The 13,335-nt window shown below is 41.9% G+C and overlaps 1 protein-coding gene across 6 annotated transcripts in view; it reads right to left on the reverse strand.

The window, feature by feature from the left end:
• GALNT11 (polypeptide N-acetylgalactosaminyltransferase 11) overlaps window positions 1-9,214 on the reverse strand; it is a 54,214-nt gene extending 45,000 nt beyond the window's left edge. Inside the window, exon 1 of one of the 6 annotated variants that reach the window (XM_064445075.1) lies at window positions 9,145-9,214. The gene's annotated coding sequence lies outside the window, so the exon portion shown is untranslated. Of the gene's footprint in view, window positions 1-1,652; window positions 1,761-7,241; window positions 7,367-9,021 lie in introns of those variants that run through there. The other 5 variants (XM_064445070.1, XM_064445074.1, XM_064445071.1 and 2 more) reach the window with 5 other exon arrangements.
• Between the last annotated feature and the right edge of the window lie 4,121 nt (window positions 9,215-13,335).

Genomic DNA, 13,335 nt, shown 5'->3' on the forward strand with positions numbered 1-13,335 from the left:
GCACAGCTATACAAACCCATGTCATACCACCTAAAATAAATCCTGCTGGAATGAATACAAATTTTCACACTTTATAGATAAATGATCTTAAAATACCAATAACATTAATTGTACTTTATTGATAAAGAAAGGCACGTAGACAGACTAGTTGGATGAATTGCTGAAGACCTACAAAACTATGAGTATCTTAAGTCTGAAAGTGTTTCAGGAAAAATTTAAAAAGTCATCTGATGTCTTTAGGTTCTCACCCCTCACTGTTTTACTACTGTCAAATGACTCACATACTCATTTATATTTCAGTTTTTGGACTTTAACCAGAGCTGTCTAAATATTGCATACAATTATTTTTATATCTGTGGACTATATATTGAAACACCTCCTCTAGGAACATAACTATGCTTATCAAGCTTTTTGGAACTCAACTCCGATAAAAATGCTTTACTTAGCAGGCTGCCATAACAGAGTGAATGCAAACACTTTAGCATTTCTATAATAAAAATGTTACATTCCTTCTTTACCCACCTCCATTTCAAATGGTCCCTTAAAGAAATTTTAAAGTATCTTCTGCACTAATATTTTTCACTTCACTTCTTTATCAACAACAACATACTGGATTTCTTTTTTCCCTTACGGATGAAAGATACTTTTCTCCCCACATAATCCTCCTCTCCAAGAAGTGAGAGTATTTCACAAAGGCTCTCATTTAAGGACACAATTTTAATGCGAAAAGCAGTTAAAAGTTTTGGAAAGAAAAAGTTTCATAAGAGTCGGGATCTCATGTTAACAAGCAACAGAAAAGAACACCCGTTTTAGTTACAACCAGTGGTACAACACTGCATCAAGAACAGTAACATAATAGTCCAGTCTGATTAGAGAAAGCAAGTACACTTGGATTAAAATCATGGGCTTACCTAAATCCTAGTACTCAATAATAAGTGCTATACAGTAGACAGTTTCATGCTGCTCAGTGCCCTCATACCCCCCCCCCCCCCCGCCCAAAATAAAAAGCAAAACCACACCAAACTTGTTTCCCAAAGCAAAATTATATGCACAGAATTTTCTTACCTGTCCCCCTAACAAACAGTGCACCATAGGGCTGCTTGGCTGGATGTTACTTTAAGCCATCTGGCATATAAATACATGTCATGCCATGCATGGAGTCCTAAAAATACCTTCTTCCTTTTCATTGCTAATAAATACTTTCTTCCAATTGAAATGGTAAGATTTTCTTTTCGTTATCAAAACCAGCCCTCAAAGAAGCCAGAATGTTCAGGTACTGCCTCCAAAGATGCATGCATTTTGTAATGCAGCCCTTCCGTCTTCACATACAGCTTAGAAAACAGCAAGATTAAAAAACCCACACTCACAACTTCTTTTTCAAATCATTCCTCTCACATTACAGATCCATGTATCTAAATATTAGTTTAACAACCTTGCAGCACTATATACAAATGCAAAATATAAAGGAGCTTACAAGGTCAACTACAGACAAGCAAGCTGCTTAATACCTTTTCTAAACGTTGAAAATCTACTTAGCTGTTCCTTGCATTTTATGACTGCAAAGCTTACCAAAATAACAGTAAAAATACAGATACATGCAAAATAACATAAAACACACTTCTACATAAACAGCTGAGCAGAAGAACGCTCACCTTCTTCCAGAATAGTCGGCACTAAAGAAGCAGTGCAAGGTTACACAGTGAAAACACAGTTACTGCAGTAGCAGTCAAATCCAGTTGGTGTCTTCATTCTCAGTGAACAATAAAATGCTGAGCCTGAAACTTAACACTTCGTTGCTGAGTACTGCTTGCAAGTACGAACTGGGAACAGGGTAACAAACACAAGCTTCTCTAAGACAACAGCCTAATTTGGATGAGTCTTAGGACATGAATGCTGCAAGGCTATTTCTCATTTGACTGCATACACTGCCCCAAGAGCACTGATCTATTTTTCTATTTGTTTAGGGTTGGTCTTTTTCTCTTTCCCCCCTCCCCCCCCCAGCTGATGCATGAGCCATATGGATTCATGCCTTTGGAAGCATAAACAGGACTGGTCATTTTACTGCCACTCAGTACAGAAGCATAATCAATCAGTGTATTTCTAAGGCCTCCTTCATCATAATATCAATGGATCAGACCATAGTAATGCTAGAGAAAATTATCATTAAGTTTGTATACAAATTTCAATTCTAAAAATTCCTTTATTCCTCATTTTCCAAATCACTATTAATTTTATAAAATTTCCACATTTTGACTGAAACATTCTAGGTATGCTTTCTGTTAATCTTAAAAATTTTTCATCAGAAGTGCTTTGGGCTTTATTCCTTTAAAAGCAAAGCAAAAACATTTTCTAATTCTAAAAAGAAAAACAAAATAAAAAAAACAGACTTCATTTGTACCTACCAAAAAAGGTGGCAGCAAATTTGACAACAAAACAGACCTCGCTGAAGTACTTTAAAGAGGGACAGTGAAAACTAGGGTTAACCAGTCTCAATTTTAAACCAGTGACTACTGACCATGGACACAACATTTAGCACAAGTCTTTCTGCAAATCCTGGTCTGCAGTTATTTTCAAGCAGACACCCACCATCCACTTGCACAGAACTTGGTACTGAAATCAAGAGCTGTATACAAAAAAATCCACTAAACACATTTGCAAACTCACACCAGAAACTTCAGAAGACTACCTGAACTTGTATGAAATGCAAAACTGCTGCAATTAAGTTACTACCAGTACTATAGAACTGGAAACTCTGTAATACTGGCAATGAGAATGGGTAGGTTGCATCTTATCCTACAGCATCAGATTATAGAATTCATAGACTTCTACGCTTACTCCCCACAAATAGTACAAGGCTACTTCAATTATCTTTTTTTTTTTTTTTGCAGGGTGTGAGCAAGGTTTAAACAAGTTACAGTTTAAATCCCCAAACTGCCTCTGTTAGGAAATTAACTTCTTGGAGTTCTTAACTCCTGTACGTTCTCCAAGCTTCTAAGAGATTGCACTGTCTTATATATTTCCTCAATACATCATGTCCTAACTGAGTGTTCCTGGGTAGATGTCCATTGTTAAAAGAAGCAGAACTGAAAGAAATACTAAAAGCAGGCATTGAATTGAATTCAATGTCCATTGGCATTTCTCATGTCTAGAAACAAAGGTCATTTGGAGTTTTTCACTCCAAGCCTTAGCACAGAGTCCACAGTGCCCATACCATTTGGAACAGGAGAGCCATGGGACTTTCATATTTCCCAGTGAGGAACTCTTCCTCAGAAAGACCAAAAACTCCTGCAATCTTCTTGGGTTTAGATATATTCTCTCAACAGAAGTGTAAAGTTACTTCTGTGCACAGGTTTCTCTCTACTTCTCTCATTTTCTCACTAATTAGTATAAGAGAGGAATCCTAAGGATACACACCTACATGTCCTCACTTCAACTCCCAAACTGAACCAGGACACCTGTGGAGTTATCAGACTGACCTGTGGGACATTCTGGTGGAACTATTTGCTCTGCTACAGATTTTGATGAGATCCTCAGCAGCCGTCTCAGCTCCGACTTATGAAAACTGAATGATGCATTAAGGCAAATACAGAAAAGGTTCTGAGGCCACAATAACTGGACAGGATACAAATATCAAGCAGAGCTCTGGGTTAGAGCAGCAATAACTCATTGCTTCTGCTGCCCCAGCAAGCCTATTTCTACATTATGCTAGCAAACTCTTGTATAGGAAATATTCTCCCTTCTTCCCTTCCTCAACACAACACAGTAATACTAACAAAGAGGTACTATTACTGGTACAACAACACCTACAGATGGAGGCAATAAAAACACTTTCACACATCTAACCTAAGTATCAATTTAATATAAGCTTATCTTGCCAAATATTGCCTCTGACAACAGGGTATGGAGTTTTCCAAACATGTAAGCAAACAGACCTTCTATTATCATACTTCTGGGAAAAAAAGTTTCTGTGGACATTAACTGTTGGATTAGAATGATAAATCACTAGCATCAAGAGATTTTATACTGTCTGTAGGGAGACCAAACTTCTGCAAGTTATGCCCAAAAGTAGTTTTCTTTGTCTTTCATTCCCCTTCTACATGATCTTACAGACTCAATTCTCTCCTTATCCAAAGAAATTCCTTTGAGGAAAGCGTCGTGGACCACTCCTTTTCCATCCCTGTTGGTCACTTTTCTTCTACTTTTTTATTGCCAATGTTTCTAATAGGCAAACATACTCAGGATTTTGATGTTGAAATCAAGGATGTTGCAATAGAATGAAGAGCAAATAAAATATATTTTCCCACTTCAGTAGGAGCTACACTTTCTAACATGCTGCTAGCACAGAAGGTTAGCATGCAATCCAAAACTTAGTCTTCTCTTGCTTCACAGGCAACGGGTCTCAGCATTTGCGATAACAGATTCATGTTAACTGACAAGATTAAGGTATTCTAGGAAACAGAAAACTAAAGAAAGCGTTTCTAGAAAGCAAATTCACTAACAAATATGAGATGCATCAACAAGACACTGACATCATTTATTATTGATGTTATACTTCAGGAATCAGAAAAATCGTCAAAATATCTGTGAAGAATGATTCACAAGGGGTTGTATATCAAAACAGAATAGTTTTGTGCCTTCTAGAACAGGATCTCTGTTTTCCTTAAGTCCACCTCCAAGGTTTAAAGCACCTAATTTAATCTTTGTCTGCACAAGAAGATCTGTGCCATTTATATAAAACCATCCAAGTATTGCTTGGCTAAACTGAAGAGAAGACCTCTATGAACATGCTCCTAACTATTTGCTTAGATCAGTGGCACATAGCAATCATTTACTGAGGTACCTTCTTTTCAGCATGCCTCTGGCAAGTTTATCAGTTTAACCTGTCAATTTAAAATTCAACTTCTTAAATGGTGCAGTGTCTCATAGTTGAAGTCTTAGGAATGACAAGAACTTATTGCAGGTAAGCAGTTACCTCCCATCAGCCAGTCTGCAACATTAATTCACACAATCCTTCCCTCTTGTGCAACAAGAGAAATTATTTTTGTCAAGGTAGCTTGCTCCATGGCAAGAGGGGTTAGAGCATGCACGTGAACAGTCACTGCAGCACAGATAAGGTATAACTTCTCAGTCACAGCAAACCTTCCACCTCAGGAACACAGAATTTGCAATGCCGCTACTGCCACGAGAGAGAAAACCATAACAGCCACCTGTCCCAAACTGAATTTAGAGCCAGCAAAGACATTGAAGTACCTATGCGTGAGCAGTACCGGGTAGCAGGGTCTGGACTCCTCCCTAGCTGCCCACCTATTTCTTGCTCATACTACAAAGCATAATGCAAGCAGTAGGAAGTGCTGAGGTTCCCTGCATTAGGGGTTTCTAACCAGTGTAAACAGTGGAAAAGTTGATTCACCCCAAGCACTGTATTCCAGTTTCAAACATGCAAAGTATCTGGCTGCAAAAACCCCAGGCTGCACAGGAAAGGGCTGAGAAACAGCACACCACTCTTACAGGCACTTCAGTCCATACTCTGTGTTTTGGTAACACCATCAGTTGCTTAACCTACAGACTTAACATATTATCACATCTCAGTGAAGGAGTTCAGAAGTTCATACAACAAAATATCTGAAATTTAGTATACTTGAAGTCAACTTCTGATTGAAATTGTATCACCAGCTTACTAATTCTCCCCCTTTTTCTTGCAGTATATTTCTAGTTTTTACAGTTTTCAAATAAAGTATTTACACTAATTATTAAACAATGCTGATTCACATGAGAAACATGCAAGAGCACAGCTGAAGGATGTGGTAGATACTATTAACTCTTACACAAAACGAGCTGAACAAATGCATTTACTCATGCTGCTAAAGGCTGGCTTAACAGCCAATGCCTTTGTACTGACTGTACTTCATACATTAACACAGTAGCTGCAACAGCAGATGCATTCATCTCCATAAGCCACCATATGTTTTGAAAAGAAACCTTAGATAAGAATGAAGATAGTTTATCTCCTCCCACACTCTAAAAGGGATTGCAAGACTTCACCTCTGAAATATTTTTTGAGAAAGAAAAAAAAATTCCTGCACTTGAAATATGTGAGCACACTTTTGCTCTTCAACAGCAATTAACAGTTTTATTGCAGCACCTCCCCAAAATTAATGGTATTAAATAAGTTTACTTGATTTTAGGGATACCTGTAACTGTAGTAGTGCCTAGTGATACAGACAGTACTGTTTAGGAAGTCAATAAATTGAACTGTCAGAGAAAGGAATGATTATTTTTTTTTTTTCCAAAATTTTACCGTTTCCCTTCAGGTGGAAGTCTCCCCTTACTTCTCTGCTTCAGTAATCAGCACACAGCTGCCACACTGCCAAACTCAGCCTGCCAGCTGCTCAGACCACAACCTTTTTACAGTACCTCCCAAGGTAATGTAACTAAAGTAAAAACTATCCTCCCTCTGTTCTTTTCACCCCCACAATGCCCTAATTCTTTCTTGTTGAAAGATCTGAAATCCACATTTTTACTGTCCGCTCAGATACTTCTAATCTCACCCATGTGACCCAGTTTGCCCACTCCACACACATGCCCTATAACTACCATTGAAACTTGTTTCTCTAGCATTTAATATCACCAAGCATGTTTTGTATAGACAAATTTTAAAATACTAATCATTCATATTTATTTCCCTTGCCATGCTGTTTCAGGGCTTCCTTCCCCCTAAAAACCTTGATTCACACCTACTGCTATTTTACACCACTAGGAAAATGACTAACAGATTCACCCATTCTCATAAACTACTGTTACACAGCAGCTTATCAGGAACTCTTCCCACTTTACTCCTATGCATAATGGAGTATCGATTTGCATCCTCTGAGACAAAGTGATTACATAGCAGAAGACAGGCAACAGGCCCTGAAATCTGCAGTCAGAATCTCTTAAACCAGAACACATGTCACATAGCCTGCTGGCTTCCTCATCTGAGGCTGAGAGATGAAGGCTCATTAGAGCTGGAGTGTTATTTCTTTCCTTCCCTGCTGCAGAAGAGCTCCTGAAACTCTGCAGGAGCTTATCTTACCCAGAGATGAGGAAAAGCTTATGCAGGAGGCATGCAGTTCTTCAGAGACAGTTATACTGGGGGAGGCCAATTGCTTGTTAATCAAAAGCCTCTTATCTGGAACCACCTGGACCTTTATGCTGTTCTAAAATGAGATCTAGGAATCCCAGCTGAACTATTTCATACTCACAGAGGTTCCTCACAGGGTCATAGGGCAGAAACATACTGTCAGGGAGAGGTTGGTACCATCCTTTCCTGGGCACAGCCTGCACTTGGATCAGCTTAAGCTAATCAGAGATGCCTGTGAGCTGTTTCCTATTAAGATGAGATTCATATGAAAGAAAAAAAAAAAGAAAAAGCAGATGCTAGATCAGAAAGTATTCAAGAATATTTAATGCCACTTACAGGTTACACTTTCTAAGGACAGAAGAGATTTGATCTTATGTTGAAACACATTTTCCAGGAAAAAAAAAAAAAGTGTAGTGGCAGAGTACTGATGATCCTGCCCGCCTGCATAATTACTGTACTGGCATTAAGAGATTTCACCACTCCTTCAAACAAAAAGCAATACTCCAAATACATTAGACCAAACAGATAAAGTACAGATTATTTACAGAGCACCAACAAAGCCAGGTCATGAATTACTTTTTTTTATTTGGAAGAGTAGGGATGTACTTTATATCTAGCTGTACAATAAAGTTCTGTAGGGTGTACTACAGCTGCCCTGCAACTGACACTGAAAACAAGTCAGGATACAGTTTGGCAGAAATGCTGTACTAGACAGCATTACTGTTTTAATTAGTCTCAACATCAGTTTTAAGGCTGACACCCACGAAGAAGTGAATGAAGGCAAAGCAGCTACCGGGAAAGGCAGCTTCTGAATGCAACATTTGCTTCTACTGCCACACTACAGCAGAGAAGAGTCTGACCTGCTAAGCCCCCTGCTACCAGCAGCACAGAGCTTTTGGTTACTTGCTCAGCTCTGTCTGTTTCCATGCAAACAAGGGACCAGAGAACCTTTCTTTTGCCTTCCAGGTGACTTGGAGACAGTTAATTTGCTATCAGCATTTTCTGTGGCAGCCTTCCTTATAAGCTTTTAACACACAAAAAGACGACCACCACATGGCAATGGGAGCTGACTAGAAGGGCTGGAGACGAGCCACATAGAACAATATGTATTTTCTAAGAGGAACAGGGAGCCTCAATGTTATAAAGTATATACTGAAAACCATAGGAACAAAAAAGGAGAAAGGGTTTAAAAATAAATTTCCCAGGACAGCTTTAACACACCGCCGGGTCAAACAGCCCTCCAGAAAGCAACGCCAGCCCTCGGCCTGCAAACGAATCAACGAAAGGAGCAGCGCCAGCAAAACTAACACACACAGATCCTCGCGTTTTGGGCTGACAGTTGCATAGTTTCGATCTACCTGCAGGCGGGCTGCTGTTCCTCCACGTGCATTTAAAGACTAAAAAAGAAAATAATCATTACGTTGTCTTCTACCCTGAGTAGCACAACCCACGCCGGCCCCACGGCCTCTCCCCAAGGCAGTGCTGCTGGTCAGGTTAAGTGAAGAGCCCTCACCATGCGGCCACCTCCCCCGGCGCCCCAGCCAAGCGCAGCCTCCCCGCTGGAAGCTCACACCCTTCATTATAGCCAGAAATGGGGAAGCCCTGGGTCTGACCCCGGCCTCTGGCCGCCCCGGGCTGGGGCAGCAGGGAACAGGGATCACCGTCCCCGGGACAGGCTCCGCCGCGTCCCTCAGGGCAGGCGGGAAAACGGCCGGGGGCGGCTCCTCACATCGCCGGCCCCGTCCCTCACCCCGCGGGGTGCTCCTCACACCGCCGCCGGCGCCGTCCCCTCACCCCGCCAGCCCAGTCCCTCACCCCTGGGGCTGCCCCTCACACCGCCGCCAGCCCCGTCCCTCACACCGTGGGGTGTTCCTCACACCGCCGCCGGCCCCATCCCTCACCCCTGGGGCTGCCCCTTACACCGCCGCCGGCCCCGTCCCCTCACCCCCGCGGCTGCTCCTCGCACCGCCGCCGGTTCCGCTCCGGGGCCGCCCCGTCCCTCGCAGCGCCGCAGCCGCACTCACCGCGGCGGCGGCATCTCCCCTCCGCCCGCCCCGTGCCCTCAGCGGCGGCGGCGCGCACCGCTCGCGCCCGGCTGTGGCGCCACGTGACCGCTCCGCCCTCCCTGGCCAGCGCCGTCACGTGAGGCTGGGGCGCGGCCGCCATGACAGGCGGGTCCAGGGCGGGCGGAGAAGATGGCGAGCTCTGGCGGGGGAGCGATGGGGATGGGGACGCTCCCGCCTCGCCTCGCCTCGCCTCGCCTCGCTTTTGTTCAGCGGTCCGTGGTCATGAAACTATGGGGGAATTCTGGGCTGGAGAACACTTCGAGCCCCCTCACCCCTCAGAGTTGCTGTGCGTCTGCTCGTCCCGCCAAGCATCAGCCCCTAAGCTTGCAAGGAGTTCCCTTGCAGCTCCCTCTGAAGACTGAGGCCTTTTCCAGTCACTCAAGGAGGTGTTTGCTTTGGGCTTTATGGTCTTAAATAGTTCCTGGAATTACTTGTCCAGGGTCATTGAAGGGGAGAAGAGAGGCATGGGTCAGGCTGATGGAAGATGCGTGGGCCAACTTGCAATGTTTTCCTCACCACAAGTGTAGTTTGAGTAACTGTCTGGAATGTGGGGGACTGTTTTTTTCAGCAGGAAGGCAGGCATAGCTGAGGGAAATCAACCACAACTACCCTGAAATAGCCTGAGCTTGGCAGTTAATGTGCGTCTATAGTGACAAGAGTTGACATCCTCACAGGTGGAGAGGCATGTTGAATCCTCAGAACTTTCATATCCAAAGTAAGTGATCTAACCACTGACTTCCTAGACAAAAGGGTGGTGGGGTAGCTTCACCTGCTGGATCTGGCTTGGCAGGTTTCCTTTTGGGAGGGGGAGTGAACTGGAAGATGTGCTGGGTTTGTAGACCCCAGTGAGGATTAAGAGTGATCTAAGTGTCAGATTAGTTCAGCATAGTCAGGACTGGGGGCTTTTTTATGAATGCTGAGATACAGAACTCGAGTTGCTGAGTGACACTTTGAAGATGGCAGATTTTATTTTAGTAAAGTGGAAATTAAACAGGGTTGACACACCCAAGCCCATTCTTTGGTGGATATTGCACCTGATATCCAGGGATTATGGCAAGGTGCTTTATAATGACACAAATAGAGCAGAATACAGAACTTGTCAGAAATCTGTAGCTACAGCACTAAAATACAGAGGGCAAAAAGGCAATATGTAGTTGGAAGCTGCAGTGAGAGAAAAAGGAGTAACCATCTGTGGAGGAATTACTAGACAGATGACAAGGATGTAGCAGGGATCAAGGTGAAAGTAATGTGTGCAGTTAAATGAGGTAGCCACATAGTCAGCATCCCCATCAGCCAGCTTTTCATAATTCCTTTTTCATAATGGCTAATATGCAGCTTTGATTTCTCTCTCATAATTTAGCCTGAGGACTGGAGGTGCGTGTTAAGCTCTTTTAGGTAAAAGCAACCTCAGCACATATGCTATCTGCTTTCTGCAGAACCATTATCCGTGAATTCCTGCTAAGTTGGCCAGTTCTTGCCTACCTTGTAATTCCAGATATTTAATCTACCCAAACAGCTATTTTAGTTCTTATCAAAAAGAGTTTCCCTGGTGCATGGATTATCATTTTATTAACAGAATTAATAAACTGCTACTTTTTAGTGTCATTTACTGTAAGGTCTCTGAGACATGTGTTTCACTTCTCAAAATCCCTGTTAATGATAATCTGCCCAGCCCAACTGTTTAATATACTCTATGATAACTCGTTAGTCTTAACTAATTGACACACTCCCCAGGTGCTCACAGCAAGGGACAAGAACATGTGTAAAAGTGCTGGTGAGAAATCATAACCCAAAGTAACCCTCTGTCAATATGAGCTGGGGTCAGAATTTGGGATCTATGTGTACTCAAGCACTGCAATGTCATTTATTAAATGTTCCTGTGGTTGGCATGTCTTAGACACAGAAATGACACAAAAGATAGGGACACTGAGCTACAAAAGATATTCTTTAAGTTCTACCTGATTTCTTAGATTGGCTCTTCTACTTTGTGAAAAAGGAGGCAAATATCCCCAAACCCAAATAGAATTAATGTATTTTATTTTTCTATATCCAAATTGTTCAGAACAAATTTCTCCAGCTAACATGTAGAGCTCATTGTTCAGCTGTGATAGAGATGACTGGAGGAAAACTTCAACTGTTCTTTCAGTAGCTGGGAGAACTTTCATTTGTTTCAATGGTTGCCTTTTATAATAATTTGCCTATGGGCTGTCCACGACTGAAGTCAGAGTCTGCACATCCCCTAGTAGAGTTTCTATGTGATTATGGTTTTAAGTGGAGTAAACAAGCCCTTGTAAGTGCTGGACAGTTTATTTGGAGTACTTGAGGGAACAGGATGCTTATTTGGTTGCTCTCAGACTTTCCCTTCCTACTGTTACTCTTGCTGCATATCACTTAATGGGTTTTTTTGCATGCTTTCCAAAAGAAAGGTCAGATGACAACTCAGAATGTGCGTATGAGTTTATCTGATCTCTTCCCAAATACTTTTGAAATCTGGGGCCACGTTCATCAAATTTGACAGTGGGTGGAGATCTCAAAGAGATTATATTCTAAATAGCTTTGCAAAAATAGATGTCTGAATAGAATACAGGGACTGTTATCCACTACTGAGGGAAAGCCTGTAGAACAAGTTCATCCCACATACCCTTAAATTCATTAGGAGCACTCAGGAAAGAATCCATAGAGCTGTTGTGGCTAGTCTATTGAAAACATCAGTTCTGTGCTTTGTAGTAGGTGGAAAGGCAAAAATGATGTTAGGTATGTTAGGACAGGAATAAAGAACAAGATGGGGTACTGTTGTAACACCCAAAGTGGTTGTACATCTTGAATATTGTGTGGAATTCTCCCTAAAGCACCAAGTAAGGTACAGAGAAAAGCAGTGAGCTGATCAAAGGTGTGGAATTGCTTCCTCAAAAAAGAGTTTAAATACACGTGAATGGTTTAGCTTGGAAAAGGACTATGAAGGAATGTGATAATGGCATAAAAAAGTATTGTCATAGAGAAAGTGAATACTGTGTTTCATACAGTACAAGATTTAGGTGTCCTGAGTGAAATTTCCAGGCAGTAAATTTAAAATAAATGAAAGAAAGTATGGTTTTTTTCTTCAGTTACAATTGTAAATTGCTGCAAGTGTACTGTAGAGGCCAAAAGAATAAATGTGCTTATGAGTGGATTAGAAATGGAAATGGAAAAAATGTCCACTGAGGCCTCTTAAACATAATGCTAATGCAGCTGCCAGCTCAGGAAATCTCCAACTAAAGGGGTGGATTCAGCCAGCAGATTAAGACACCTAAATTTGGGTTTCAGTGTGTAGGTGTCTCCATGTGAACCAGATGTCTAAGCTCCCTTTATACTCACTAGAGAACTAACGTGGGATTTAGTTACATAAATGCAAGCATTAAATGCCATTTTAGGCATTGTGGAGTTTTCTGCCTGGCCTCCTGCTCCAAGAAGAAGCAGGTCTCTTAAAAAGCTTGTTATATCTGAAGCCTCACGTGGGAGTCTCTGATATCTCAGTCCATCACAGTTGTCACTAAGCACCTACGGTTAGCAAGCTGAGCCCTGCTCATAGTTGATAGAGCAAGCTATTCAGACCACGTTAAAGTAGATATATCAGTGTATTTTGAACAGCCAAACAGCTCTCAGCTTCATTAACTGTATTGAGTAGTTCTCTATTGACTGTAGGAGGAACTTATATACAGATGAGGAGATCTGCATGGGGACACTTCAGTCTAGGTGTCAGAATTTATAGGTTTTGCCAGGCTGTACTGGAGGGCATATGGCTTAGCATTTTAATGCTATTTCCTTAGCTAGTCAGACCACTGAGTTGATTCAGCTGGGATTGATTTAGGGGAAAAGACAGACTGTGTATTAAAAACCTTCCTGAGATACTCACGTTTATTGATAATGAGGATTGTGTGAAGGTTTAGATTCACTGTGTGTTGTATAATGGTGTGCATTGATGTGTAGTGACTCTTTGAACACAGTTTCATAACTCCCTAAGTCTGGAAGATACCTGTTGGCCGTGAATCCTGCAGCAGCCGCAGATACTGCTGACGAAGCCACCAGAATGACAAATTCTTAAGCCATTAGATCCTGTAACTGAAAGGGATTTTTTCCCCCAAAGGTAAATCAAAACTAATTTGGTTGGTG

Source organism: Phalacrocorax carbo, chromosome 2 (assembly GCF_963921805.1).
Source record: "Phalacrocorax carbo chromosome 2, bPhaCar2.1, whole genome shotgun sequence".
Classification (NCBI taxonomy): domain Eukaryota; kingdom Metazoa; phylum Chordata; class Aves; order Suliformes; family Phalacrocoracidae; genus Phalacrocorax; species Phalacrocorax carbo.